Source organism: Thalassophryne amazonica, chromosome 16, assembly GCF_902500255.1.
Source record: "Thalassophryne amazonica chromosome 16, fThaAma1.1, whole genome shotgun sequence".
In the NCBI taxonomy this organism is placed as follows: Eukaryota; Metazoa; Chordata; class Actinopteri; order Batrachoidiformes; family Batrachoididae; genus Thalassophryne; species Thalassophryne amazonica.
In genome coordinates this window covers 5,490,264-5,505,163 of record NC_047118.1, presented here as the reverse complement: position 1 = coordinate 5,505,163, position 14,900 = coordinate 5,490,264, and the positions used below count along the sequence as shown (strand labels likewise).

Here is a 14,900-nt window from a genome sequence, read left to right as displayed (position 1 = left end):
CACGCTCCAATTTACCCCCACTCATGAACAAGACCTCGAGATACTAAAATTCCTCCACTTCGGGCAGTGACTCTCCCCTGACCCAGAGGAGACAATTGACTGTTTTCCGATAGAGGACCATGGTCTCAGATTTGGAGGTGCAGATTCTCATCCTAGCCGTAGCCTAGAACTTGCTCAGGGCGCATCGGAGATCATTGCCTAAAGAAGCCAGCAGGACCACATCAATCGCAAAAAGCAGAGATGCAAGACCATGGTCACCAAACTGGACACCCTCCAATCCCTGACTGCACCTTGAAATCTTGTCCATGAAAACACCACAAACAGGATCTGTGACAAGTGATAGCCATGGTAGAGTCCAACACCCACCAGAAACAGGTCTGATGTAATGTCGAGAATGTGGACACAGCTCCTACTTTGGTCAAATAGAGACCGGATCGCACATTGCAACGAATCTGGTACCCCACACCCCCACAGCACCCTCCACAGGATACCACAAGGGACGCAGTCATACACCTTTTCCAAGTCCACAAAACACATGTAGACTGGTTGGTCATGAAATCATGAAGCTATAAGTGAATTTTGAGGAAAAGGAATGTTTTTGTTTTTTCTACATCACCACCACCACCCAACATCCTGGACTATTTTGACGGTCTATGAATGCATACCAAGTAATAATGCTGTGTACAGCTTTTTGACATCATACAAAAAGTGATAAGAGGAAAACAACCGTCAAAGTGAAAAAAATAACATCTCTGTGGCAGACCCAGTTAACCATCACGATTTTACTAACTCTTCTTCTCATCATATAACTTCATCATACATAGAAAATGATCTTGTACACTGACATTGGTGATCATAAAATAATAGCTTTTACGATCTCTGGAGGTTACAGTGCTGACCTTGTCTGTCAGTGGGCAGGAATGAGAAGTGGAAGCTGCTCACCAAGCATATAGATCACACTCTATCAATGCCATTTATTTTCTGTTATGGCCTGACGCACTTTCTTGTTTCACTCCACATTTTCATTCTCATCAGGTGTGGCAATGATGTTTGATTTTTAGTCACCTGCCATAGTCCATTTACTTTAATATGTGGCGATCAACATCTCTCAGACACTGACAACAGTTCAGGATCAATTATGGAGCAAGACTAAAAATTATTCAGTGCAACTTCTTGAAACCTGGGAAACATCATTACTTTCTGCCAATTTTCTCAACACTTTCACAAAACACAGTTGGACCACTCTCCCAAAGAAAAGCCTTGATGTTCACACCAAATGGACGAACAAGTAGTTCCGGGTGATTGGCCCATATGCCCACAACGGCATAAAACTAAAAAAAAAAAAAAAAAAAAATCAAATCTCATTCAAAGAGAATACACATTTAATGTTCCAGGACACCAACCACATTCATGTGGTAATGAGAGCCGTACCAGCAGACTGTATGCTGAATCCCAGCCTTTCAAAAATGTATTCATATATTTCGCTTGATATATCAAAGCACAAGGGGACAGCGTCTCTGAAATTATGAGACGGGCGAGTAGTGGCAAGTGCTGTGGATGCGATAATGAGAAATTTGAAGGGTGACAAAATGGTCAAAAATGCAATATTGGAAAAAGTGACAAATAAAGAAAACAAATATCAAAAGTTCTGTGGATGCTTGCAATCCTTGAACCTTTATAATCAAAGAGAGAACAAAGACGTCTCAACCAGCAGAAACAACAAGCACTTAAATTACGTAATGTCTCATTAACATATTTGATGATTCAATTAACATAATTACATGTAAATACATGTAGTGACACCTATGTGGCTAACATAAGCAGTCCTGTGCAAAACATTTTAGGAATGTTAAGATAGGTTTATTCTTTAAAAATACTGTGTGTACCATGGTATTGTGGTACACAATACCATGGTACACACACATGGTACTGAGGTATTGTGTTCACAAGAAGAATCACTTAATTAGGAAATAACCCTGTTGTGTCTGATGGTTTGCAGATGTTCATGCTGCTTATACCTTTGCAAATAGAGCTTTATCGGCAACGCGTTAGCATGAACAGCATGAACATTCGCAAACCATCAGACACAACAGGGTTATTCCTATTCTAATTCAATTCCATCGTTTGCACGGTTTATTTTTCTGTAGGTAATTCGGTTGGCGAGGCTTACTGTCAAGCCGAGACAGTGTTACTCCAACAGCGGTCCGGGCGCGGAGTAATCCATCAAACGTGAAAATCCATCAAATTCATCAAATGTGAAACGGTAATTCTGTATCAGAATCCACATAAATACTTTCGTATGGTAGCTTAAATTCACCCATTTAGGCAGCGGTGTCAGCACGCGACTTTCTCTCGCTCTCAGCTAACAGCACTAACAGCTAGCAGTGTGTGCAGCTGGTGTTCTGTCGAATTGTGCGTCTCACTGCATAAATCGACAGTTCCATGTACTGACAATCAGAATCCACATCAATAATTTCGTATGGTAGCTTAAATTCAATAAGCAGGACGTTAAAGAGAAAACTTCACTTTCCCCCAAAATGACATGAACAGGAAACAATCACAGCTCACACAGCCTGAGCTTCCTTCTGGCATGTTTACATAAAACAAACACAATAACAATGTCTGTAAACCCAGAGAATACATTCACAAGAGTTTTAGGCACAATATAGAAACAGTTTAATGCTGTTGTCTGTGTGCAGCAGTTAATGGCCCAGTCACATGACACACGACGATTCCTGAACGAAGGGAAAAAGTAAACAAAGTCACAATCCATTGAGAAAAGGTGGCAGAAAGAGCTGTATCACCGAATAGCATGCAAAGCAAGAGTGCAAAAGGGACAAAAAAAGGAACTAAACAAAACCGAAGGTAACGTGTGGTTACGTTGGTAACGTAAGGTGTGTCTGCATCTCTGCGTTCCAGGACTCGGCGCTGGGATGGAGCTCATAGCGCCCGAGTCCTAGAGAAACTGCAAACAGAAACTGTGGAGATCTGTGTGCACATAGGTGGACTCTCTCTGGTTCCTCATCCAGAACAAAAGAGGTATCATCTCCATAAAACTGTCAAAAGGGGAATAAATATAAGTGTAAAGATGACTGAATATATCAGCAGTAAACTGATCAGTCCGTGTGAAGCCTGCGCATTGACTGTGTGGTTATTTCCACCAGCTGCAGTTGATCCACAACATGAAGTCTGCCCTCCAGAACAGTTCTTTATATCATCATTTGAATTATCTACCTGTTGCCACATGTACATAAGGGCTGGAGTGTCATTCCTACACTGATATTGTTATATTTAATAAAGAATAATAAGCGCACACAGGAGCTGCTGCTGCCGCTGCCATTGCCTTACTGTTGGAAATTATACAACTTTTTAGTTGTTTCATATTCAGCAATTGGTTGTGGCAAAATAATTAATTGTATCCACACAAAAGATTAATTCTGCCCTATATAAATTGCCTGAGCCCACTGAAGCTGACCCCCTACCCAGATAAAAAATCCAAGCAAACAGGCTGAGTTTGCCCTGCAATTTCCGATGGTGATGAATGCAGCAGCAACGTTCAAAAACAGCTTCTACACTGTGTGAAAACATTCAGCTGGTCGAACAAAGTCAAACTAAACACTAAAGTTACAAAAACTAAGCAAACGATAAAAAACGTCAAGAAAGACAGAAAAATGAAATACAGACGAATTGAAGTTTTCGTTGCCCTTCGTTCAAATTTTTTCGACAGTTTAAAAATCCTGACAATGTGACCACTGCAGGAACGAAGCTGAGCGAAGGTTAAACAATGCCAACAACAGTCAATGAAAGTCCAGATTTCATGTTTTGTTAGGGCTTCATTGCCCATTGTTAAGTGCCGTGTGACTGGGCCATAAAGTGCAGCCTGATCAGAGCGTCTCAATGCATTTCTCCTGTCATGAAACTTTACCCATAATGCACTGCAGCATGCATGTCCAAACACTAAAACCTTCAAAATTAGTGCTTTACTTTAAAACTAAAACATATAGCTGATATTTTCTCTTTATAAAACACCAGATGTGACGTTAATTTAAACATCTCCATGAGACCTGTATGGGGGTGAATTTTTTCTAACTTCTTAATATAAGATGTTTTAAGTCATGAAATTCTGTATAATTTGGGGGGAGGGGGGTCGCTTTCAGTGGTCACGTTTACTGATCCCGCCATCTCCATCACTCGGAACATCCTCAGAGTCCACAGGCAGCAGGTGGTAGCTGTTGTTGAGGCTGTCTGTTTTGCTTGGAGTATTTTTTTTTTTTTTTTTTTTTACACACACCTTGAATAACACGGCTTGTTTTGTAGCAAAATATCCTCACAGATCATCTAATACGTCCCTGCTGCAATATTCACGCTGGCACAGTATAAGTAAACTGAATGCAGCAGAATTATGAAACATTAAGTACATGCGAATGCCAAAAATGTAGACGCCATATAAAATGTAAAACTACAGTGATTGACCTAAATGTAAAATGGAATGTTTGCTTTGGATTCATTGATTTATAGTACATGGCTTGTACTTGAAAGTTGTACTTTTACCTTCTCTATTCTTGTACCTTCTCTATTCTTCCCTCACAGGCTCCACTAAGAAGGCATCCCTCACCACTGACTGCTCAATGAACTGCTGTCCCACTAACTCAGATGCTAATTTCACAGATTTTGAACACCAGTTGAATTAAGACCACAGTGCTAATTTGGTCCATGCTTTCATGTATAACGCATGTTAATCTGATGTTTGGTACAACCTTTGTAATTACAGCGCAGTGTGGGTTCACTCACTTTTGTTTCTTTCTTTCTTTCTTTAATATTTATTTCATTCATTTAAAAGAAAAAAAAAAACAGAAAAGCAGAAATAAAGCATCACAAATCACCTGAATGAAAAGGAGCAGAGAGAAGAACAAGTCTTATGTTTTCTGCCCCTTTTTACAATACAATCTTTCAATATCCAGCGTCATTATTCAACATTATTTAACAGATTGCATTTCTTTGACTTGTCACATACCACTGACTTATTTCATAATTATGACCATTATTTAGTAGATTACATCTCTGACAGGTTACATTATAAACTTAAAACATTTTAAACATTATTAACAGATTACATTTTTTGGCTTTCTCACAGCCTACTGACTTATTTCATAGTTTCATACTTACTTAATACATCTAGTTTAATACGTTTTTTAAATAACTTAAGCGACCTTAATTCTTTGATTTCTTTGTTGAGATTGTTCCATAATTTTACACCATTTACTGCAATACTCCTTTCCTTTACTTTGGTTCTGTATCTTGGTTTTTAAAGACTTCTATTCCTTTCAATTTATAACTACTTACTCTTTTTTCAAACATATTTTGAATGTTTGTTAGTAAAGTATTTTTATTAGCTTGGTGCATTGTTTGTAATATTTTCAAATCGACTAAATCATGAAATTTAAGTACCCTATACTTAATGAACAATGGATTAGATGGATCTCTAAAACCACGGTTGCTAATCACTTTTAAAGCTCTTTTCTGCAGAATAAATAAAGGTTGTGTATAAGTTGTATATGTTGATCCCCAGATTTCTGCACAATAAGTTAAATATGGAACAATCAATGAATTGTACAATGTTAATAAACCATAACTATTTAATGAATATTTTACTTTACGCAAAACAGCAATGGCTTTCGCTATTTTCCCTTTTGTGTAATTTATGTGTGACTTCCATGTAGGATCTTCATCAATCATGACTCCTAAAAATTTCGTTTCTTTTACCCTTTGTATATCCATTCCATCTATTTGTAATGACACATTATTTATTTTTTTTGCTCTGTCATTCAACAATATGAAATTTGTCTTATTAATATTTAGTGACAATCTGTTTATATCAAACCAATATTTAACTTTTTTCAACTCTGTATTTATCACTTGTGCTACTTCCTGTATATCTGATCCAGAGTAAAACAGCGTTGTATCATCAGCAAATAAAATGCTGCCAAGCACATTAGATACATTCACAAAATCATTAATATACAAAATAAACAGTTTGGGTCCAAGTACCGATCCTTGTGGTACTCCATAAATAATGTTACACAATTCTGATTTGGTATTATTTATCTGAACAAACTGTTTTCTATTTTCTAAGTAGCTTTTTACCCACTGATGTGCAATACCTCTTATTCCATATTGTTGTAACTTGTAAAGCAATCTTGAGTGGTCGATAACATCAAAAGCCTTTTTCAGGTCGATAAAAATACTTAGAAGATAATCCTTATTTTCTATTGTTGTTGATATTTTCTCTATTAATTCCATAATTGCCATAGCTGTCGAATGTTTTGTTCTGAATCCATACTGAGCATTATTTAAAATATGATGTTTCTCAATGAATTTATCCAACCTTGTCACAAAAACTTTTTCCATAATTTTAGAAAACTGTGGAAGCAATGACACTGGCCTGTAATTAGAAAAATTATGTTTGTCTCCATTTTTATATAATGGGACTACCTTGGCAATTTTCATTTCGTCTGGAAACATTCCTGTTGACAGAGACAGATTACAAATGTAAGTGAATGGTTCAATAACAGTTTCTATTATACTTTTTACAGTCATCATGTCTAAATCTTCATAGTCAGTTGATCTTTTGCTTACACAGTTTTTTACAATATTTCTTATTTCATCTTTTTCCACACTGTCCAGGAAAATACTATTGACTGTATTTACAAGTGTATGTAATTTATCTTCTACTATTGCTTTATCTCCCACCAGACTTGATCCTACATTTGAAAAATAATCATTAAACCCATTTGCAACTTCTTTTATGTCATATATTTCTTTATTTTCCTTGACAAAGTAATTTGGAAAAGTTGCTTTCGCTCCATCACTTTCAAACTTTCAAACTTTCAACTCTTATTTAATTTTTCACTATAATAATCTTTTTTTGTTTCCTAATTATTGTCAATAGTTTATTTTTATATTTTTTGTATCTGTGTTCTGTTTCCTTTGTTTGCATTTTTAAAAAGCACCTGTATAAATAGTTTTTCTTTGCACAAGCATTTTTTATTCCCTTTGTCAGCCATGGTTTATTTACTCTTTTCTTACTAATTTCTATTAATTTACAGTTTTTATTATACGATTTCATCAATATTTTCATAAATGAATTATATGCTACATTAACATCACTGACATAAACTTCTTCCCAATTTTGATTTTTAAGGTCATATTTTAATGCCTCTAACGCTTTTACTGACTTGTCTCTTTTAAAGTTTATAACAGTTTTTTTCTTGTACCTATTTTTATATTTAAATATTGAAAAAACTGATCGCTAACATCTGTCATCAAGATCCCATTCTTGATCATTTCATCTGCTCTATTTGTAAATATATTGTCCATTACCGTTGCACTTTGCAATGTAATTCTGGTTGGTTTTGTTATCAAGGGGAATAACCCCAAACTATACATTGAATTCACAAAATCACTTATTCTTTGGCAACTGGAGCTTTCTATGTTAATGTTAAAGTCTCCACACATATAAAGCGTTTTGTTTTTAATTTGATGGAATAACGCTATTATTTTATCTGTAAATTTCACAACACGTGTTGTGTGGGCCGCTGAAGAGGAGGTACTGCTGGCCCACCACCACTAGAGGGCGCCCTGCCTGGAGTGCGGGCTCCAGGCACCGGAGGGCGCTGCCGCCTTACAGGAGCAGCCAGGATGACAGCTGTCACCCATCACCGGAGACAGCTGATCCCAATCACTACGGAGGTATATCAGCAGGACGGCATCTCCACCTCATTTGCCGAGATATCGGTTCTACCAGAGAGGTAACGTATCAAAGCAAATAGAGTGCATCTTTTGGATTGAGCTAGTTTTTTGGATTACTGTTCCAACGAGAGGTGGAGGTACCTTTCCTGCTGTTCGGAGTCCTGGGTGCATACGCGCCCCCATCTAACTGTTCTTTGCTCCTCGCCAGCAGTACCAGGTCCGACACGCGGAGGCAGTGGCCACCTGGGAGTTCGGGACTTGGCGGCTCCAGTATTCCCGGGGTCCTGTGGCGGAGGAAGCCGTGTGGTTCCGGTCTTACCTTGGAGAGGCGTCTCCTATCTTCGAGCCTGCCCACACGACACTTTTGTGAATTGACTGTTGTCCATTTCTGTGATTGGTTGTATTCGTTGTGCACATTCACAACAGTAAAGCTTGTTATTTGACTTACTCCATTGTCCGTTCATTTGCGCCCCCTGTTGTGGGTCCGTGTTCCTACACTTTCCCAACAACATGAGTCAGGTGCTCTGTATACACAACTAATTAGAATATTCTTAGATGTTTCATGTATACGTAAGTTCCACTGTTACAATTTCTATGACATCATCCATAATTGTCATTTCTTCTACAATTGTACATATCAGATCTGTTTTTATGTACAGAGCAATACCTCTGCCTTTTTTATCTCTTCTGTTTACAAAATACAGCTCACATCCCTCCATTTGAACATCAGCCATGAGATCATCTTTAAGCCAAGATTCAGTGATTGCAACAATACTAAATTTATTTTTAAACTGATTTAAATAATCTTTTATTTGTGACATTTTACAATACAAGCTTCGGCTGTTTATATGTAAGAGTGACAGGGTATCTTCTGCAATTTTTTCACTATTTAGCTGTTCTTCCGTATAATACTCGCAACCAATCGTTTTTAAGTCAAATATACTTTCATCAATATTAGTGTCTATGTCATATATTTTATCATCTGTTTCCATGTTTAATCTGAGTTTTTGTTGGTCAAATTACCAACAGACGTCATATTTGATTGTCTATTCAGGTCTGTATTTTGTCCTCCATGTTTTTGATTTGTATACCATTTGTTCTTTCTTTCACTCTAATCCACACTCTACAATTCCAGACCCATGTACCAACAATGTGTTTCTGTTTTTTTAGTAGTTTTGCTTCCTTAGCAATATCTGCATTTTTTTCGTTAGATGCTCATTTATATAGACACTCGTTCCTTTCAAATTCTTTGTCTGTCTTAATAATTCATTTTTATATTTTCTGCTTGTAAATCCTAGAACAATGTTAGATAGTTTATTTTTTTCTATCTTTAGATGGAATAGTATAACAGTCTGATATCGTGTCTTGATGGATGACAACACCTTTTTGATATAAAAAGTTTGTTACTTGTTCCAATGATTGTCGTTTTTCAGGTGGTGCATCCTCCCCATTGGCTCCACCAGAATCCACTACCCTTGCATATGTCCGATGTTTAGTTTCTAGTCCAGATATTATAACATCATCTTTTTTAGTGAATTGTTCAAGTTCATCTACACGTTGTTCAAGTTTCTTAATGATCTTGTCCTTCTCTTTAACCAACTTTTGGAGTTCTTTAATCTCCACCGTCAGCTTGTCTAAATTAGACATGTCTTTTGATATCCGGTTCATTGAGTTCTTTATCTCCTCTATATTTTCCCTCGAGTTTATCTGTTTTCTTGGGTGGTGCCATGTTGATTATCGTGGCCCAGTATGGCCACTATCAATTAAAAAACAATTCTCACCCGTAGCCTCCACCACCACAGGTTCAGTCGCCGCACTCTAGCCCTCCCCGTTGCTAATCTCAGTCACAGCCGCCCCCAGCCTCGGTCGTAGTAGCAGCTAGCCACAGATGTAGTTGCCATCAGCCCAGGATGTAGCCGTAGGCAGCCTCGGATGTAACCGCCGCCAGCCTCGGATGTAGCTGCCACCAGCCCCAAATGTAGCCGCCGCTAGCCACGGATGTAGCCGACGCCGCGGGCCTGGATGTATCACCCCCACCGATGCCGCGGGCCTGCATGAACTGCCTCTGCCGATGCTGCGGGCCTGGATAAACCACCTCCACAGATGCCGCGGGCCTAGATGAACCGCCTCTGCTGATGCCGTGGGCCTGGACGAACTGCCTCTGCCGATGCCGTGGGCCTGGACGAACCGCCTCCGCTGATGCCGCGGGCCTGGATGAACCTCCACGCCGCGGGCGCCGCGGGCCCACACGAATCGTCGACCCAGGTACGATCAGCTCACACTCAAAGTTATGTCCAAGATCAAACTCAGTGCTCGTTAACTTTCAAAAGTTCAGTCAGTTCACTAAAAATATGCACAGGAACAATGACTTCGTCATGCAAAATCACAGCCACTGATGCGACGTCGACACATCTGATGCCATCTTCCTTCCTTCTTCTTCTCCTTCACAGTAATGCACAGTGACATTAATCTTGTAATACGTTTGTTCGTACGAACACATAGATCTCTTAAATCCCTTAATGGAAAAAATGAACATCAAGTCGAAAATAAAAAGTTCAGGATGTAACAGCATGCAAAGTGCCTCACGTGACATCGCTGGGCATTACTGATTGGCCTTCTAGCGACACCATGTCGCTTCAATTTATAGCCTTATAACTTGTTGCCAAAACCATCTTCGTCACTATTACTGGCCTAGGATCATGGAGGTGGTATGTTAGGGATATGCATGAGTCATTGCATGCTCTGGTGCTTTTTTCTGTGGTCTTCTGGTTCCTTTCTTATCATGTTTGTGTTGCTCTTTGTTTCTTTTTTTCTCCTTGTAGTCAATTATGTTTATGCTTTCCCTTAGAACAGCTCAATGGTTTCCCTTTTCTGTCTCTGCTCACCGTCACATGGAGCAGCCAGTCAGCGTTACTGAGTTCTGCTTTGCGCTCCTGCCTGCATTTTGTTCTCGTGGCTCACCACATCAGCTGAGAGCTGTTAACATTTTCGTGGCCCTGGGTACCTCATGAAGCGATGTTTCCTCACTGCATTATCTGTCTCCGCTCCACCTGCGTGGTGCCACTAATTCTTCTCGTTCCTGTATCAGAGGGCCGTCACACCTCTTTTGTCTGCCAGAATTTTGTGATTCAACTCTGAATTCTGGCATCTTTTTGTGAGTATTCCTTTGAAAAGCTATGATGTACACATATAAAGATGGAGTCACCTGTTCCGGATGAGGGAAACCGGGGTCTACTCCTGGATGCAGGCCTTGTTGCTGGGAGTAGATAAACTATTTGTGGCTGGGTTTACAACCCTGGGGATCAATTGGGCTCAGCCTGAAAAACAACATGGTGTCACCTTCTTGTGGGATCAGCACCCACAAGGAGAGAGTACAGGGTCTGGTGCTCTATACTGCAGGCAGTGAACAGGGACAAATGTCCGCACAGCAGAAATAGAGAACTTGGCCAAGGATAGTTAAGTGTGGGAAGAACTATTTGGTCTAATGCCACTGCATCTAGGATGTGGATAAGTGGCAGAAAATAAATTAAATGAATATCTGGAGGGACTGGAAAAATGTATGAAGCGATCCTAGGGTGATGGCTGTAGTGAGGTAGGTGTCAGTGATGGATTGCACAGGGTTCAAAATTTTAAAATGAGTATACCGTATTATTTGTCTGCTCATAGAGATACCAAAAAGGTTTGGTTTGACTATTTATGAGTGAATGTTTTGGAGTTATGGGGTAAAAACATTCAAATAGTGAGAAAGGTCAATATCAGTTCGTGCAGGATTCAAAACCTGAAGTTGCTCTAGTTCTGGTAAAACATGATAGGTTCTCTGAATACAAAGCCAAGGTCTATAAATTCATAATTCATCATTTGTTTAATAAATGATGAAACAATACTTTTTTTAATCCGCTTGAAAATGCACATCTTGATTATTTCAATTCAACTCCACTGTGTTTGTGTTTTGAGACAAAACTGAACAATTGCATCTTTGTCCAAAAACTAGGGAGGCACAGTGGATTAATGGTTTGCACTGTTGCCTCACAGCAAGAAGGTCGTGGGATTGCTTCCCACCTGGTCCTTTCTGTGTGGAGTTTGCATGTTCTCCCCATGTTCACGTGGGTTCCCTCTGGGTGCTCTGGCTTCTTTCTCTTAAAACAGCATGCAGGTTAGGTGAACTGGAAACTTTAAATTGACTATAGGTGGACATGCAAGTGTGACTGTGTTTATTTGTGTGTATGTGGCCCTGCGATACACTGGCGTCCTGTCCAGGGTGAACCCTGCCGCTCACCCCATGAATGCAGGAATACACTCCAGCCCCCCTTGACCCTTAACTGGAGTAAGAGGGTATGTAAAATGAATGACTGTCCCAAAACGTACGGACCAGATTGTAGTTATTTTCTTTATTTAGTACACCATTTCAATTCAGATAAGAGAGGCGCTCAACAACCCAAAGGAAGCACATGCACTGTCCACCCCTCTCTGTTTCCCCTTGTTTTCTCACCATATTGTAAGCTGTTTCCGGCCTCCAGCTCACCAAAGCTGAGAGTGATTGAATCAGACATCAGCACGCCTGCTTCTCACAGAACGGATGAAGAAAAAACAAAGGGGGCACAAACCATAGACAATGCTCTTGAGAAAGCATGCCCTGAAAGTGCATCTTCAGCATGAACAGAATCTTACCACTTAAAAAATAAAAGAAAATGATTACCCAGGGAGTTTTGCGTCACCCCTGGGAAAAATGAGCAGTTTAGATTTAATGGGACTATCATCCAAATTAAAAATTCTCCACATCCAAAAATAGTCCAGTCAGTAATGCTGAGCATCAAACTGAGGAATAGAAATCACCTGTAACACTGTAAAGGAGCAAGATGCACATTAGAGAATTGTCCTGTGTTTGAGGACTCTGTAACATATCAGTAGGTAATCTTTGAAAAATTGTTGCATTGTTAACTCCCTGTCTTACTTTCATGCATATGCATCCCAGAAGGTCATGAATGCCCATGAAAGTGATTTGGTGTGCAGTTGCAGTTTGATGATTGACGCTGCTGGACTTGCACCATGTGATGCATAGAAAAACAACTGTAGTACTGTGTCATAAAACGTCAGCACAACCTTGAAATTTCCAGAAAACCTTCCAGCGACATCACACAATGTACAAGAATGTGAAGCATAATACTAAGGGATTATGATGCGTTCACACTCTGACGATTAGCCCGGCATTTGCAGATGGAGAGTGAAAAGTTGATTCACGCCAACCAGCACCAAAGTCTACAAGACTCCACAGGAGCAGAGTCGATGTCCATTTGGAAACATGGCCCTAGAAAACGTTTCAACATGCTAAAATACCAGCAAGAGTTGCACTCCGCTACCCCTATGTCACCTCCGCAAGTCCGCGTTATTTGTCCGTTTGCCTCCACAAGCCTCCATTGGCCAAAGTTGGAAGCTTGACTGGACAACAGGCTCCTGGATCCCTTGTTTATTAAGAAATATATAAAAATATATATCAAGTTACATCAAGTTTATACAGATTACATCATGTCATGTGACGTGTCACAAGTTGAGTCCAGGATGACCTAAACTACAGCTCCACGGACCTCATTACCAAAGCACCCACCGTCCCATGGCTAAAGTTGAACTACATCCTATAGTAAGTCAGTGGATCATCACCACAACATCAAGCTCCACCAGTACAACGTCACCCTCCGATTAGCTATGTCAACCTGCATTAAAGACGGAAAGTTTGGACCCCTGGAGAGAGCCATCTCCAGTGTATCACAGAGATTTTTGTGAATCTCTTTTACTGGCCAGCTTCAGCATGACAGTGTGAATGGACACTTACCAAATTATGTAATGCCAGAAATAAAATTTTAGAACATCTTGAAAATCCCACTGTCCTTGAAACATGAAAATGGCACAATGAGGGAATATCTACATTTATCACAGATGGACACCATCCTGGAGCATCCAAGGTGTCCCAAGGTATGGATAGGGCTTTCTTTGATGCATATCGATTAAAGTGAGAATGGTGCTTGATCTCCAACAAACTCCAGAGCAGGTTGGAGGTTTTGTGACTGCCTCCCTATCTATCATCTGTCTATAATCGAATTTAAACATCAATATACATCCACACCTTATGATAAAACATGTGTTTGTACATACCACACATGTTGGTGTTCATAGTCATGATCCAGAACATATTTATATATATTATATATAATCATATTTTCTTTTATACCCTTTTTTTTTTGCAATAAATCCATCCATCAATGTTCTATACATGCTTACTCTAATTATGGGTCATGCGGTGGCTGGAGCCTATCCCAGCAGTCGTAGGGCATGAGGCAGGTGTACACCCTAGACAGGACACTGGTCTATCACAGGGTGTTTGCAATAAGTCTAAATGAACATTTTCACATAATGGCGTTGACTATATTACCTCATTGGTGAAAGAACACACTGTATGAGTTCTCTTCTAGCTCATTCTGTAACTGAGACTTTGAAAATAAATGAAAAATACATTGCTACATTTACCATTTTATGTTTTTTTGTTGCTGTTTTGGAATTTTGTGGAAGTATGTTCTTTCTTAAAAAAAAAAAAAAAAAAATCGCTCATCTGAAATTATACATTTGGCCAAGACAGATATGAGATATGTAAATTAAAAGTCAACACACTACAGTCTATATTCTGTGGACACACCAATTTCATTCCATTATAGTATTATTTCCTATTGTTGTTTTACGCTTCATAGTAAACTGAAAAAATCTACACATCTGCACTTCTGGGTTTGAGATTTAAATCATTTTACAACATTCTGCTCAGCTGCTTCCAACAAATACAACTTGTGTTCTGCCAAAAGAAAACAGCAAAGATTACTGAGGACAATACAGATGCAAGCAGCTCCTAAGGATGTGGAAAAGGTAAAGAAGAAGACAAAATAAAACTATAATTTGGTTGAGGTCGGAAAAATGACTATCAAGTAAATTAACTCATCTATGAATTCTCAGTGTTTTCTTCTGAAGAGGTATGTCACTGCACAGCCCCACAAATTCACACATTCATTGGGCCTTATTTACAAAAATTCCATATGAATAAAAGCAAGTCTTATACAGGCTCTGAGCCTCATAGAGCCGGTGCTTATCTCTGAATTAGATAGCGTGAAGTG

The 14,900-nt window shown here is 39.3% G+C and overlaps 1 protein-coding gene across 1 annotated transcript in view; it reads right to left on the bottom strand.

The window, feature by feature from the left end:
• The window catches only part of asic2 (acid-sensing (proton-gated) ion channel 2), a 1,153,097-nt gene that overhangs the window by 1,024,769 nt on the left and 113,428 nt on the right, over positions 1-14,900 (bottom strand). The window lies entirely within an intron of this gene.